Genomic DNA, 17,562 nt, shown 5'->3' with positions numbered 1-17,562 from the left:
TAATCTCAAAACAACTCAAAAAATCATCAGTCACTTCTGCATACATCAAACCAGACAGGAAGAAGTGCATAGGATTCCCACACCTTACGTTAAAGGCATCTCAGAACGTCTTTCTAAAATTATGAAGAAATACAATTTTGCCACTACTTACAAACCTATCAACCAAATTTACAACTTATTACCTTCTCCTAAGGACAAATTCTCACCCTTGATGTTACCTGGTGTTTATGAGATTCCATGCTCATGCAAATTATCTTACTTTGGACAGACAGGTAGGTCTGTTCAGAAACGCATCTCGGAACATCAAGACCACATTCGTCTTCTTAAACCGCAGAAATCTGGCCTCTCTCAACATGGAATTGAAAATCCAAACCATAGGATCCATTGGGAAAAGGCTAAACTTTTACATAGATCTTTATTTAAACTTGAACGTTTATACAAAGAAAGTTCTGAAGCCCTACTACACAGACCAAACCTAAACCGCAACGACGTTCTTACTATTCCTATAGTATGGGAAATTATCATACAAAACTGTGTTAAATAATTAACGTTTTTTTTTTTTTTTTTTTTTTGTACTACTTTAGCACGTTATGCACGTTTTCATGAGATTCTATTGTAATCATGCACCCTAACTGTATGTTATTCCTAATTTTTGTTTAAATACTGTACTGATGATGTCCTAAGATACTTAGGATGAAATATTTACAATTAAATAATTTTCACTGTGGTTTATACGTGTGTTTCTTCTAATTATGAACGCACCACAGGTTTCGTTATTTAAAAAAATAAAAAAAAAAACTCTCCAGTGGTATCTCCACCTTGTCGTGGTGGAGGGCTTACACATCCCAATGACCAGTAGAGCTATGCTGGTGGTAAACATCCTGGCTGGGGGGGGGATTGTTATAATGGGCTGACTACCCCTCTAATGTAAAAAAACCCATGAGTCACAAAACCATACACTATGTTTACCAACCAGACTGTTCAAAATGGCAACTGACTGGAACTAACAGATTTCAAGTTGGAACATGGAATATAAAAACTTTGTTTAAACCAGAATCTCTTCATTGTGTTATTGATGTAATAGAAAATTATGATATCTTAGATCTAAGATCTTAGATATACAAGAAACCAAACAGCCAGGCCACGGAAACCTACAGTCAATTAATAGAACAGTATTCTACAGTACACCATCTAATGACAGACATGAAAATGGTGCAGATTTTATGATGCACAATAACATTTTGCTATGTGTAAAAACTTTCACACCAGTAAATGATAACCAACAGAAGATAAGGTTCATGATATCAGAGATAATGTATATAATAATATATGTCAAGTCAATAATGTATGTAAAGAAATTATAAAGAAACATAATAAGTTGAAGTTAAAACTGCTACAGGACCCATCACCAGAAAATATTGAGAATTATAGGACCTGTAGCATGAATCACAAGAGAAATGGAATTTGAGCATAGAAAATAAGAATGGGAAAATCATAACTGAAGAAGATAAAATCCTAATGAGATGGAAAGAATATATTGAAGATCTATATGACAAGGAAAATAGACTAAATGGTTTTCCATTAGAAGATATAAAGAAGGTAAATGAAGATGATCTAGGCATTGAGATTTTGAAGACAGAAATAGAAACGGCCATTAAAGAACTAAAATGTGAAATAGCAGAAGGAATAGATGAAATACCTACAGAATTCCTGAAACAAACTTCAGAAGAAAGGAACTGAAGAAATAACCAAAATAATAAATTTAATTTATAACAAAGGAGAATTACCAAACATTTTATGACCGTAATATTTATACCTATACCAAAGAAAAGTAATGCAGTGAACTGCAAGAATTTTAGAACAATAAGCCTCATTTCCCATACATCAAAAATAGTTAGAGAATCCTGACATGGAGAATTGCATGTAAGGTGGAAGTATTTCTTGGAGAAGATCAGTTTGGTTTCAGGAAGGGTAGAAGAACAAGAGATGCGATTGGACTGTTAAGAATAATAAGTGAAAGCAGTCTGGAAGTGAATAAAGAAGTTAATATCTGTTATATAGATTTTGAAAAAGCTTTTGTAAAATGGGATATGTTTTTGACTTTGTAAAATGGGATAAGATGGTGGAAGTAATGGAAAAGATTGGTATAGATTGGAAAGACAGAAGACTAATTATTTCTCTATATGTGGGACAAACTGCCATGGTGAGAGACATATATAGTACAACAGAACCAGGTATCATTTGACAAGGCTGTTCTCTGTTACCAATTTTGTTTAACATGTATTCCGAAGCAGTGTTAAAAGAAGCACTGGAGAATTCAGAAAAAGGAATAAAGATTGGAGGTAGACAGATATTTGCAATACAATACACAGGTGACAAGGCATTATTATCAAATACTGAGGAAACATTACAACATCTGCTGAGATCACTGGAATCCTGTATCAATTATGGAATGAAAATTAACATAAGAAAAACAAACATAATGAAAATTAACATAAGAAAAACAAACGTAATGAAAATTAACATAAGAAAAACAAGCATAATGAAAATTAACATAAGAAAAACAAACATAATGAAAATTAACATAAGAAAAACAAACATAATGAAAATTAACAAAGAAAAACAAACGTAATGAAAATAGCAAGGAAAGAGGCAGATATGGATATCAGAATAAATGGGGAAAAATTTAATCACGTAAAGGCATTTAAATATCTATGAAGTGTAATTAGCAGTGATGGGAGATGTAAAAGTGACATAAAAGCAAGAATAGCGATGAGAAGAGATGCCTTTAATAGAAAATGGAATTTATTCAGAAGTAAAATGGACAGAAATCTAAAGAAAAGACTAATAAAATGTTATGTGTGGAGTGTTGCCCTCTACGCAGTTGAAATTTCGACGTTGAAGAAAGAAGAAATTATGATTTTGGAAAGCTTTAAGATGTGGATTTGGAGAAGGATGTGAAAAAATCAAATGGACAGATAAAATAACTAATGAAGAGGTCTTAAAAAGAATAGAAGAAGAAAGAAGTCTGTTAAAGAGGATAAAAAGAAGAAAGTGGAACTGGATCAGACATTCTGAGAGGAAATGAAATCATCAGAGATGCCATCAAAGGAAAAATAGAAAAAGACCCAGAGGAAGAGTAAGGAAAACAGTGCTAGATGACATGCTGAATAGAGACAGGTACACAACCTTGAAAGAGAAGGCTCAGAACAGAAGAGAGTGGAAGGAAAGTTTTTGCTACTAAGAGAAGAGTCTGCTCAATTACAGAATTCATAAGAAGAAGAAATTTAACTAGTAAAATATTGTATCAAGAAAAAAGGCTGGCAGAGAAAAAATTAATATAATATAAATTATAATCTAATCTAATCTTGTGGCCTCCTCTTTAAGAAGGTTGCAGCTGATGAACAGTCCACTTCCATGCCTCTCTATCTCTTGCTTCTGTGAGATTCTTGCCCATCCAATCTTTGATGTCGTCTTTCCATTGCAGTCGGGGTCTTCCTCTCTTACCCTCCACCATCCCCTGCAATACTATTCTGGGAAGCTTTCCAGAAGAACCCCCTCATCAAATGTCCTGCAAATGCTACTTTTCTTCTTTGGATACTAGCCATATAGTCTCTTTTCATTTTGAATCTTTTAAGAACCTCTTCATTGCTCACTCTTTCAGTCCAGCTGATACGATCCATTTTTCTCAAGCACCACATTTCAAATGCATTCAATCGGTCACTCATCTCCTTATTAATCATCCAGGATTCGCATCCATATGTCCGCACACTCCAGATCATTGTCTTGAGGATTCTTACTTTCAACTTTCATATTTGTTAAATTAGGGACACAAAACACACCTGTTGAAAAGATTATTTTACTGATTAATAATAAAATAATAACTTTACGTTTCGACCCCTGTATTGAGGTCATCTTCAGAAGGATACATTCAGAAGTATAAGAACAAGCTACATGCTGTTGCACTCTATACAAGTAAATTACATCTACGTTGTTAACTAATTTTTTTTCTTAGCCTGTCCTCTAGTGGGAAAAATAAATAAATAAATAAATTAATTAAATTAAATAAAAAATAAATAAATAAAATAAAATAAACAAAAATAAAATAAAAACTACAATAAACTCTGCTAAAGTCCTCACGTGCTAGGATTCTTCTGGAATTATACAGTTATATTACGATTATCTTCTGGATTTGTACAGTACAGCCAGGTTGCTATTGAATGTTCAAAAAAAAAAAAAAAACTTCACTAGGTCTTGTATTGAGATTTTTCTTCGTGGTTGCTATGAAGGTTTTTAGATGGGTCCTCCACATTCTTGGAATTGTTAGACCATTGTTTTTATTCAGATTCGGATCATGTTTGAGCATTTCACATGCTTCCTTGAATTTCCGCTCGAATCAGGTTTTGGTGCAGTGTACGGACTTGGTACCTTTCCAGTCAGTTCTGTGGTATGTTTGGAGTGCCTGATCAGAAAGGCCGGTTTTTCCAAAATGGAGGTATTTTATGTGACGTTTGTGTTTGTCCTTTCTGATTGGGATGGTTCGCCCTGTTTCCCCTATGTATGGTATGTTACATGTGCAATTTATTTTGTAAACCCCCAGGGAGTTTACAAAATAGATTTCACATAGCCCACCCAGGGCTATGTGCAATCTATTTTGTAACATACCATACATAGGGGAAACAGGGTGAACCATCCCAATCAGAAATGATGAACACAAATGTCACATAAAATACCTCCATTTTGGAAAAACCAGTTTTTCTGACCACGCACTCCAAACATACCACAGAATTGACTGAAAAGGTACCAAGTCCCTACACCGCACCAAAACCTGGTTCAAGCGGAAATTCAAGGAAGCATGTGAAATGCTCAAACATGATCCGAATCTGAATAAAAATGATGGTCTAACAATTCCAAGAATATGGAGGACCCATCTAAAACCTTCATAGCAACCACGAAGAAAAATCTCAATACAAGACCTAGTGAAGTTTGTTTTTTTTTTTTTGAATATTCAATAGCTACCTGTGCTGTACAAATCCAGAAGATAATCGTAATATAACTGTATAATTCCAGAAGAATCGTAGTACGTGAGGACTTTAGCAGAGTTTATTGTAGTTTTTATTTTATTTTTGTTTATTTTATTTTATTTATTTATTTTTTATTTTATTTATTTATTTATTTATATTTTTTTTTCCACTAGAGGGCAGGCTAAGAAAAAAGATTAGTTAACAATGTAGATGTAATTTGTATAGAGTTGCTTGTATAGAGTGCTTGTATAGAGTGCAACAGCATGCAGCTTGTTCTTATACTTCTGAATGTATCCTTCTGAAGATGACCTCAATACAGGAGTTGAAATAAAGTTATTATTTTATTATTAATCAGTAAAATAATCTTTTCAACACGTGTTTTGTGTCCCTAATTTAACAAATATGAATGCTGATCACTGTGTAACCTTAAAAGAAAGACTTACTTTCAACTGTTTGTTCAGATTTCTGTTTCCTAATATGTGGTATATTTGGAAAAATGCTGCTTTTGCTTTTTTAATTCTGTTCTTAATTTCATAATTAGATCTATTATCTTCTGTTATCCAACTCCAAGGTATTCAAAACTTTTTAGATTTTCTATTCTTTGTCTGTTCAAAGTGATTTCCATCCCATCATTTCCTTTCCTTGAAATCTTCATCACTTTTGTCTTCTGAATGTTTATTTTCATTTTATATCTCTCATTTCCAACCCTGTTAAGTCTGTTCAAAATTCTTTGCAAGCCTTCCTCTGTTTTGCTCATAAGTACAATGTCATCTGCATATCTTATATTACTTATCAGGTGTCTGTTTATCTTTATTCCATCCTTCAGAACTTCCAAGGCCTCCCTCATCATCCATTCACTATAGACATTAAAAAGGAGTTTGGACATCCCACATCCTTGTTTCACACCCTTTCTTATGGGGGATCCATTTAGTACCCTCTCCTTCAAATCTGACCTTGGCTTCTTGAGTTTTGTATATTCTGAACAAAATTCTCATAATATTTTTATCTATTCCTATTTTATGCAAAATATCAAATAAAACAGAGTGATTAAAGTTATTGAAAGCTTTGCATAGTCCACAAAGCATAGATATAAATCTTTATTGCACTCGATCATTCTTTCCCCCAATATCCTTAGTGATATGATTGGTTCCCCTGTTTCTCCTGAAACCAAACTGTGCTTCATTTAATTCCCTCTTTATCATCTGTTCCATTCTTCTGTATATTGTATTGATTAGAACTTTTGCAATGTGGCTAATCAAGCTGATAGTTCTGTGCTTGTTGCAATCCATTGTTGCTGTAGCCTTGGGAATAGGAATAAAAATAGATCTTACGAAGTCTTTAGGTATTATATCCTCCTCCAGACTTCTATTAAATATGATGGATAGAAGTTTTATTCCTTCCTTTCCCAATGCCCTCAGTAACTCTCCTTGAATATCATCCACATCTTTTCCTATCCTTTATTATTTTAATGGCTGCTTCGGTTTCCCATTCCTTAATTTCTGGGGCATCATCATTTTCTGTCTGATCACATTCTAGATTATCTTCATCTCCATAAAGTTCTGTAACATTCCATATTATCATTTTGTCATTTTTTTCTAACAAAATCTTTCCTCTTTCATCCTTCTCTTCTTCCCTGAAATCAAGTTCAAGCCTTCATAGACCTTTCTCATATCATTTTCCTCTATCCCCTTGCAGACCTGATTGGGCCAGTCTTCCTTTGCCTTTTTTAGCCAGAATTTTTACTTGTTTATTGATCTCTTTATACCTGACCTGGGCTTCATTGCTGTTCTTATTCTTCCATTTCTTCTTTTGTCCATTTTTTCTATCACCTCCTCAGTAATCCAGGGCTTCCTTCCTCTCCGCCTCACCTAGAAGTCCTTTAGCACATTCCTTGATTTTCTCTCTTAGATCAGTCCAGATTACTTCTAGGGGGTTTATCAGTATCAGTACTGCTGATCTTATTTTCTAGTTCAGCTTGATATTTCTCTCTGATATCTTTTCTTTTTAGTCCATCAATTCTTATTTTTCTAGTTGCATTTTCTTTATTTATTCATTTTAGTCTGATTTTTATTTTTATTGTAAGCAGGTTACAGTCACTATTGCAGTCTGCTCCAGAATAAGTTTGCATTTTTTATTACATTTCTACAGGGTGTTCGGGATAAATTTGACATATTTATAATTAATTATATTTTTCCGTAAGTTACATGTATTAACACACACTTCTCTTCATTTAAAAGTTTGGACCCTTCTTCATTCATATACAAGATGTCAGAAAGGATGGATAGCTGGAACCCACCTGAATCATGGAAGAGAATAACTTGTATCATGATGATTCGTGCCCGCCATCAAAATAAGGATATTACGACTGCTGCCCAATGCTCCCTGAATACAGTAAAAACAATCAGGCATGAACTAGAGACTTGCAATGGTGACTACGAGGATGTAGCAAGAAGAAAGATCCCTAGCAGACGATCTGATTGCGTTCGTACAGCAGAATTCCTCGCAAATCTGCAGGAACAGGTGTTGAAGAACCCTGGCATTGGAATTCGGGCTTTGTTCGTGGAGTTGCTAACTGTAGTCAAGCCCTGGATAACAAGGATAGCCAATGGTAGGCCGTATGTATGGCAGCAGGATTCGGCCCCTTGCCACACCTCTGGGAAAAGTCAAAAATGGTTGTCTGAAAATTTCTACGACTTCACCAGTCCAAATGTTTGGCCTCCAAACTCCCCAGACCTTAACCCCATGGATTATTTTGTATGGGGCGCAGTTGAAAAAGACACCAATCGCACTTCCAGTAATACAAAAGCCCAGTTAATGGATAAAATTAAAACAGTTTTTGCGGCCCTTCCCAGGGAGACTGTAGCATCAGCTTGTTCGAGGTTCCGAAGCAGAATTGAAGCTGTGATCGATGCTAATGGTGGTTATTTTGAGTAAATCTTGTTGATAGTATTGTAATTAACTCTGCCTGTAATGTTTTTTTGTCAATTCATTAAATTTAATAGATACAAAGAAGATTTTCTTTTTCCTTACGAAACTGTCAAATTTATCCCGAACACCCTGTATATCTTGAGTTAATTAATATATAATCAAACTGCTTTCTGATTTCTTCACCTCTCTGTCCAGGTGCTCTCCAAGTATACAGTTTTCTCTCATGTTGTTGAAACCAGGCTTAAGTCACTATCAATTTGTGTTTTCTGCAAAACTCCACCAGTCTGTCTCCCCTTTCATTTCTTTCTCCCAAGCCCCAAGGGCCCACCAGACCATCCTTTCTTCCTTTCCCTATCTTTGCATTCATATCTCCCATTACTATCAGTATATCTCTGTTATTTTTCAAATGTAAACATTCCTCTATTTGTTGAGGGATGTTCCTTACACATTATAAATAATATATAAATTCCTCACAAATTATAATAGAGATCTAAATTATAAATTATAGATCCTGTGCTAAATTATAAATAATATAAATAATCCAAATAGGTTCTTCAGATGTAGTGGAATGCTTAAAAGAGGATATAAACCACAAACTCGAATACTGACTAACAACCAAGGAGAGTTAATTAGCCAAAATGAAAAGAAATTGTTGAGGAATTCAGACAATATTTTGAGAGACTGAAAACTGCTATGGTGTAGCTTATGTATCTCTATTGATGACTTGTTTGGAAATCATCACCACCACCACCACCAGTTGAAAGAAACCCTTGCATCAGAGGTACGATGTTTAGGAGAAAATATTGAAGAACCCACCATTTAGGAACCATCTCTGATTGAGGTTGAAAATATTATTTAAACACTAAATAATAATAAAGTCAGCGAAAAATAAATTTAAAAAAAACTTCTAAAATTTAGAGGAACACCCTTAACATTTGAGATTTATGAACTCATCAAGCTGATGTGGCAAAAAGAATAGATCCCAATTAATTGGAATATAGCCATACTGCACCTATTTTTAAAAAAGGAGACCCTAACCAGTAACTATAGAAGTATCTCTCTTTCTCTCTCTCTCTCTCTCTTTTGGACACTTGCTAGAAAATATTGTCTACACTGATCTGGAAAAGAATTAATGCATATGCTTTAAACATTATAGGAGAATATCAGTGTGGCTTCTGCCACACTGTGACAACAAATCATATTTTCACTATCTGACAGTTGCTATCAAAACATTATGAATTTGATAAAGAATTACATCTAGTCATGGTGGACTATAAACAATGATGGGTATACAATGAGACTTTTTAAATTATCACAAAAATATATAAATATGATAAGCCTTTGTAATCACTGCACCCTCTAAGGCAGTGCTTCCCAAACTTCTGGATGTCAGGGCCCCCTTTGCAAAAATTAAAATATTTCACGGCCCCCCTCGGAAAAAAATCGTAATAGAGAGATATATTATTATAATATTTATTGTATTTATATTCAATACAAAACATACACAGCGAATATTGCAAAAATCAAATGCATACATTACATTTTTTGCCTCTTACCGTTTGGTTCTGAAGATGATGCGGGCTGTTCTGGTAAAATATGAAATACTGCCCTTTTTTTTTTTTTTGAGTCTGTTTCTGCTTCTTCTGATTGTTCGCGGGAATTTTTTAAAATTTTTTATCAGCCACTTATCTATCTCAGGGTTAAAGTTTTTAACATAGAATAGATCAAATAATATCACCACTTACCGATACTGGCACACCACAGACTGATAACATGAAATTAGTAAATATTACCTGAATAAGGGAATCCCCGGACCAGGAACATTTTTCTCTTTTGTGACTTTTCTCCCTTTAAGGTAATTAAGCCTAATGCGAAACAGACAGCAAAGGCAGGTTATTAAAATGTGCATATGATTGGTGCAGTATTAACAAAAGATCGCGCAACTGAAGGATAAAAGCATAGCTGACAATTGAGTTGAAATGCTAACTCTCTTCAACCGAATTCCATATATGTGAAACTGCAATAACATTCATTAGATATATATATATATATATATTACTTAGTTTTAACACTTTTACTAATTTTAACACGTTCGGTTGAATTTTATTGCTGCCTTGGGAAATCGAACTCACACACACATCTAATTAATAACAATAGTTTTTAGTTAGATACTGTGCTTTCCCATGCAGCGTATGGTTTTGTTTCAGTCTATACAGCATAGTTTCTGTATGAGGGGACATGTGATTCATTAATTAGTGTGTTTTTATCCCAGTTGTCTCTAATTGTACTATTTGTTGAGAAATATATTACACAGACTCCTCATACCTTATTCACTGGCATAATAAAAGTACTTGCTTTTATTGCCTCTGCAGTATAGTGGCTGTAAAGGAGGGCATGTTGTTTACCGCTGCAAGCGAGTTACTATCTCCCCACATGAACTTGTTTAAGCTTTTTATCATGTGTGAAGTATATGCGAAACTTTTACTGGTAACAGAAAACTAGCTCGGATGACAGTGATAATATAAAACGAGTTTTGATATGTATATAAAGTCAATATCAACAGTCCCTGATTATGAATGCGTGATGAAAGGGACAGGAAGATTTCGAGCTTCCCTGGAGAGCATTTGAAGTAAATACAATTAACCACTGCTTTGAAATGAAACATATGAATAAGCGATATTTACTAATATTCATTAAGCATCGAAATACGCAGGAAGCAAAGTTTGTGAACCAACACCAATGTGTGATTTTTTCCATTAAAATATAAAAAATAACAAAAAGAAAGAATAAAAGTTAAATACGTTTCTTTTAAAATAAAAAAAATCTACTTAGTCTTAAAACATTTTAAATTTGTTTTCATTATTTCACGGCCCCCCTCAACAAAACCTACGGCCCCCAAGGGGGCCGTGGCCCACAGTTTGGGAAGCGCTGCTCTAAGGTACATTTGCTCGAGGAATATTTGTCAAGTTTTGAAATAAAATCTGGATTCTGCCAAGGAGATGCTCTCACCAACCCTGCTCAATCTAGCTTTGGAAAAAGTCATTAGAGATCTAAATGAACAATGAAGGATGGAAATACAGTGGAACCTCAGTTGTCGAACCTAATTTGTTCCCGAAAGCTGTTCAAAAAATGAATTGTTCGAAAACTGAAACCATTTTCCTGTAAGAATTAATGTAAAATGGTTTAATTTATTCCTTAACCCCAGATGATTGTTTATTTAAACCTTTGCAACAGTAAGATCATATACAAACATAATGAAAATGCATAAAATCTTACATAAAAAGAATAAACATGATAAATAGATAAAATAAAAATGAAAATTTAACTTCACTTTAACTATACATATGGAAGAGAGTTGATGGCGTAAGTGGAAGGAGGTGAGTAACTGGAGTCCCCTTTCATTAAAAACATCAGGTTACTGGCCTTCTGGGTTTTTTTCTCATTCTTTTTTCTGTCTCTTGGCACCACTCGACTCTGCTTGAGACACACTGGGCCTCTGTCTCACTAAAAACCTGTCCAATGACATTTGTTTTTGCCTGCGTTTTAAAATGTTTCTGAAATGAGACATGGCACTGTCATTGAAATGGTTTATGATGCGGTTTGCTACAGCTTTGTGAGGGTGATATCTTGCCACAAAACTTTGCACCTCATCCCATTTCGCACACATTTCTTTGATCAAGAACTAGGAACATCCTCAATCCCTTCCTCTGTGTCTGAAGACATTTCCTCCACCTCCATCTTTTGCTGCTCCTTCTGTAGGTGTTCCAGTTCTTCCGTGGTGAGCTCATTCCTGCGATCCTCCACTAACTCCTCCACATCAGCATTGTCAACTTCCAAGCCCATGCTTTTGCCTAGAGACACAATATCATCGACAAGAGCAACATGTTCAGCCTCAATGTCTCTGTCTGCTACACAATCTGGCCACAATTTTCTCCAGGCCGAGTTCATCACTTGCTCCCAGGCTTTGTCAAGGATACTTAAGCAATGGAGGATGTTGAAGTGATTTTTCCAGAATTCTCTGAGTGTTAATTCTGTGTCAGAGGTCACTTCAAAACACCTTTGAAACAGTGCTTTGGTGTAGAGTTTCTTAAAGTTCGAAATGACCTGCTGGTCCATGGACTGAATATGAGAAGTTGTGTTAGGGGACAGGAACTTCACTGTGATAAAATCAGACTCCTCCACTAACTCGTCCTCCAAGTTTGGAGGGTAAGTAGGAGCATTGTCCATCACAAGAAGACATCTAATTGGCAAATTTTTTTCTTGAAGGTATTTTATCACACTTGAGGCAAAGACTTCATGGATCCACTCAATAAACAATTGCCTGGTTTCCCAAGCTCTACTATTAGCCCTCCACATAACAGGCAGTTTGCTTTTCATCATGTTATTTTTCTTACACACCCTTGGATTCTCAGAGTGGTACACAAGCAGTGGCTTGACCTTGAAGTCCCCACTTGCGTTTCCACATAGCAAAAGAGTCAGCCTGTCCTTCATTGGCTTATGTCCTGGCAATTCTTTTTCCTCCTGAGTGATGTAGGTCCTCTTTGGTTTTTTTTTTTTTTTAAAAATAGGCCGGTTTCATCACAGTTGAACACTTGTTGGGGTAAGAAAATCCTCAGCCTTTGCATAGTCACTAAATTCTTACACATCTTTCTCAGCAGCTTCTTGGTTCGAACTCGCAGCCTCCCCCCCATGCCTAACCACACTATGTATGCCACTTCTCCTCTTAAATTTCTCGAACCACCCTCTACTAACTTTGAACACATTAGTATCAGCACTCGTACCAGGGTTTTTCTTTAACAGGTCATCATGTAATCGCCTCGCTTTTTCACCAATTATAGCCTCAGAAACACTATCACCAGCTAACTGTTTCTCGTTTATCCAAATTAGCAACAATTTTACACTTCTTCAATCGTCTGCGATCTTTGTGTAGTAAGAACTTTCACTCCCCCTTGCAACATCAGCTCTCTCGATCGCCTCTTTATTTTTGAGTATTGTACATATCGTTGATTTCGCCATACTGAACTACATAACAAGATTCGAGACACAAATGCCATTTTCATGTTTAGATATGATTTCTTTTTTCATCTCTATCGTGGTTCTAACAACTTTTCTTTTCACTTTGCTGTTATCACTATTCTTCTGCAGCCCAATGGTGGCTTAATTAATAATAATTTATGAAAAAAAACAAAAACACAAAGAAAATCAAGAAAACTCACTGCAAATTCAAGCAGGTATCTGCACTGAAAATCCAACAAAAACTGTATTTGAGTTTATCTACAACCATTATTAACCTATGAAAGAAAAGTACAGATAAACATTTTTGGACCATCTTACAGGCAAAATGCTGAACTGCATGAACAACGACATAATGAGGTACTATGAAACATGTTTCAAACTCAACATCCTATCAGTTATATGAATCGAGAGAATTACCAATTAATCAAACAAGTGCTTACAACTAAAATTGACAAGAAAAGACCCTGAATTATTATTATTACACCCTCCATGGAGTCCATGGTGAATTATTATTATTATTATTACACCCTCCACAGTCTCATCGTGGGAGGTTCATTCAACTGACAACATATTTATCATATAGAATCTTCAAGTCCTTAACACTCCTTGCATTAACAACACATTCTGGTAATACATTCCATTCACTGAATGGTGGTTCTTTTTTCCATGTAAAAAATCTACTCCTGTAAAAAAGACATTACTCCATGTAAAAAAAATCTACTTCTCACCCCCCCCCCCCTCTTCACCACACACTCTTACATAACTTCCAGGGATGACCTCTGGTTTTTCCCCTCTACTCTTTTTATAATCTCATCTGGATTAATCCAATAAAATCCTCTCACTATCTTAAATGTCTCTATCATATCACCTCTTTTCTTCCTATCTACTAAACTCTTCAATCCACATTTTTTCAACCTCTCTTCATAGCTAGCATTCCAAACTCCTGATGTTGTCTTAGTCACTCGTCTCTGGATCCTCTCCAATGTCTCCACATCACATTGAAAACCAGGTGACCAGATCTGAGCACAATAGTCCAAGTGTGGTCTGACCAGTGCCTTATGCAGTGGCACAACCACTTCCTTATCCTTGCATGTTAGAGTACTTCTTATCATAGCAGCACTATGATGTGCAACTCTAGCAATATGCCCTCTAAACTTTAGTCTGCTGTCAGTCATCACTCCCAAATCTCTAATCCCATCTACTTCCTGCAGTACGGCACCATCAATATAATACACAGCCTTATATTTCTGCACTCCAAAATGCAATACCTTGCACTTATTGGTGTTAAAACTACAACCCCACTCTTAACGAGACACTTAAGACAGCCGAATGAACACTTTACACCAGATTGTGAATCTATAACAGAGACTAATGACGAAACCTAGTGATGGCAACATTAGATTTAAATGGTTCATTAAGCTGAAGAAGAAGTATAAAGAATAGTACAGTAACCTTCCACTGTAGTGAACAGTTAGTGATTAAAAGGAATAAATTCTTATGGTACAGTCAGCTCTCACTATAGCAAACTCCACTAATGTAATGGGCTTGCTCACTTTAATAAACTGTTGAAAAATCCTAACCAAATCTTTCAGGTGCAATGGCTGTGCTAAAAGAAATTTACAATAGAAAACCATTCACTGTAACAAACTGTAACAGTAAACTCACATTGGTAAACCCAAAGGGTCCACCAATGTGAGAGTTGACTGTAAAATGTATATTATAATGGATCTTCTTTAAATTAGTATTAGGACTTTGACCAAGACATTTTGGTAGCTTGTTAGTTATAGTAAGTTTACTGTAGTAAGAGTTGACTACATTCTGTGCATTTAAAATCATAACATTGTAAACTATATAAACCATACCAACTATAAACTACCATATTTTTGAGTGTACTTGCCCAGTTATTTTCCAAAATGATGTGCCAAAACTGAGGTGCGTGCATGTCACTTTTATGAATTCCATATCCTTGGAAAACTGTAAATATTTTTATTTTTGATTTTCTAGCTTTGTATTGAAACAGTGCTAACGTGCTATGGTCCCACATATAGGACCAGATGAGTCCTAGGCCCCAATAATATCCTGTGCTTTCTAACTCCAGACCTGGTGAGTCCTCCATGCCAAAAGCATGCCCTGCATGCAAAGAGAGTATCTTGAAATCAGCTCTAGAGAGTCCAAAGCTTAGTAAGTCCATATAACTGCTGACACCATACACCTTTAAAAAATGCAGTTGCAAAGGTATATTTGGGTATGATATGGTATTTTTCCTGAAGTAGACATACCAAGTTTTGGTTTTCAGCATAGTAGGTAGCTTTCTCATGATGGAGAATAGTGAATGGTCACCCAGCACCCACAACTTGTACATCAATAACGACTAACTCGTCTTCTCTCTTTACTACAAGGTCAGGCTTTCTCATTCCAATGTTAGTCCTATAGTGGGGGTTCTACTGCTGTTATCCAGCCTTTGTTCTTCAACCTATTCTTCATAACCCTCACTATTGCATTACATCTTCTGACCTGCACTTCATGTGTGCGATAACAACATGAGCCAAAGTTTCTATACCCTGACAGACTGCTCTGCAGTTCTGGTCATCACTTCTTCCAGTTAGATTGCATGTTCATATGACTAGGTCGTATTTGCTTCTTTTTGGTATGCTGATTTCTAAACCTGCATGACAGAATATCAAATGAATATCTACTCCCGACTTTTCATACAGGTGATTGTGAATGTAGTTCTTATGTTCTTCAAGGCGAATGTTAACAGATCTATCTTGTAGAACATAAGAACTGTATTCACAATCATCTGTATGACAAGTCAAGAGTGGCTGCAAGTCAAGTCATGCTCTGGATACTCTTTTACATAGGATTAAATGGAAGAAGACAACTCTGCAGTTGTCTGAATTACAAACTGTTATTTTGTAATTCATGCAACACACAGCAGGAACAAGTAGGAACAAGATATCATATGTGCTATTTATTGTTACAAGATATACCATACCTTGTCTCATAACCTAATTCATTGATAAGGAAACCTTAATATGCCACCCAGAGTTGATTTAAGATTGATTAGGCCTTGGTTTTTGTTACACTGGGTTGGACGTTGTATCATCTCACTTTCCTACTTAACTTTACGTACATAATTATTAAATTTCTGCATACCATTTTAGTGAATTGCCAGTTAACTTGATGGTTTTTATTGGTGGTGTGAAAAGATAGACCAGATTTATATGCTCGTTTTTTTTTTTTTCTCCAGATCTCTGACATTCTCTTTTTGACAGATTTCTCCAGACCATCCCATCCATCAAACATATCAAACTGTGGTTACCAAAGATTCTGTATATTCCTGGTGTCTTCATAGGCTGATGAGGTTGTTTTAGTGATCTTAAAATCATGGCAACTTTTTTTTTGTAGAGGTCAAAAGGCAACTTTAAAGTTATGTCATTGTAGGATTTTTGTTATGTTGTCTGTAAAATTTCTGTAAGATAAGGAAACCGCACCTTTGTAGCATGAGATATCATATGCCCTGTTTATTGTTACAAGATATAGCATACCATTTTTTTGAAGCATACATTATATAAGTTATTTTATTTTATCATCACCATTTGATATCATAATGACTCTTGCTTTTAAGGTTTTGATGATATCTCATTTTTGTTCTGTGTGGTGATGGTGGGAATTGACATGTAGATACTGGCATTGAATTTTTATTTTTTTTTCTGTATACTTCAAAACTAAGATTGGTATGATCTTCAACTGAGATGTAAACATACAGAAAGGAAATGGATCTGTCTTTTTCTACTTCTGATGTAAATTGGTTTATTCTGAGCCTGACTAAATGATGAAGACATTGTCCACATATCTCACCCATCATCTTGGTTTAGTAGTATGATATCTCTCAATAGCTGTTTGTTCACACCTTATTTTCTATAGGTTAGCTACGTGTGGAGAAATTGCTGGGTCATGGCTAAGCCTTCAGACTGTTCAAAATAGCAGTCCTGAAATTTGAAGAAAGTGTTCTCTATACAATATTTGTGAAGTTTAACAGTATCAGGTGAAAAGATGTCTTCTAAGATTAAGATTGTTACTTCTCTTGGAACATTGATGAATAAGCTTTTCAAGTCCAAAGTATCCAGAACGTCTATGGGATTAACTTTAATGTCTTTTATTATGTTTATGAAATCCTTAGAGATTATTTTTATAATATTATTATGAAGAGAGACCTCTGGGGAGCCAGAGACTCATCGAGAGAGGCCACATACTACACACACATCAGCTATTATACTTATTCTTGTTCTATATAAGATTCTATGTAAGAATAAGAAATATATCTTATTCCATATAAGATGATGTTTTTCTACTTGTGGTGCTAATAGACCAAAAAGATATTTACAAAGGTAATATGTTAGTGCAAGTCTAGCATCTACTATGGGTCTAAGTGGAAATCTTCCTTATGGATTTTAGGAGCATCATATATGGATGGAATAACTGGATGCTTTTGAAGTAATTTGTTCTTTGATTTCTTTGGATCAATTGCAAAGATCTCTTATTAAATCATTAGTCTTATTATGAATAGTCCAGGTTGGGTCATATTATCTAA

General features: G+C 35.2%; 1 protein-coding gene across 2 annotated transcripts in view; it reads left to right on the top strand.

Annotated features, from left to right (window-relative positions):
• The window catches only part of LOC150099370 (uncharacterized), a 462,639-nt gene that overhangs the window by 278,406 nt on the left and 166,671 nt on the right, over positions 1-17,562 (top strand). The gene's annotated exons all lie outside the window — the stretch shown is intronic.

Source organism: Typopeltis vanoorti, chromosome 14, assembly GCF_054136105.1.
Source record: "Typopeltis vanoorti isolate ZY-2024b chromosome 14, IOZ_Tvanoo_1.0, whole genome shotgun sequence".
NCBI lineage: Eukaryota > Metazoa > Arthropoda > Arachnida > Uropygi > Thelyphonidae > Typopeltis > Typopeltis vanoorti.
This window is presented reverse-complemented; position numbering and strand designations above follow the sequence as displayed.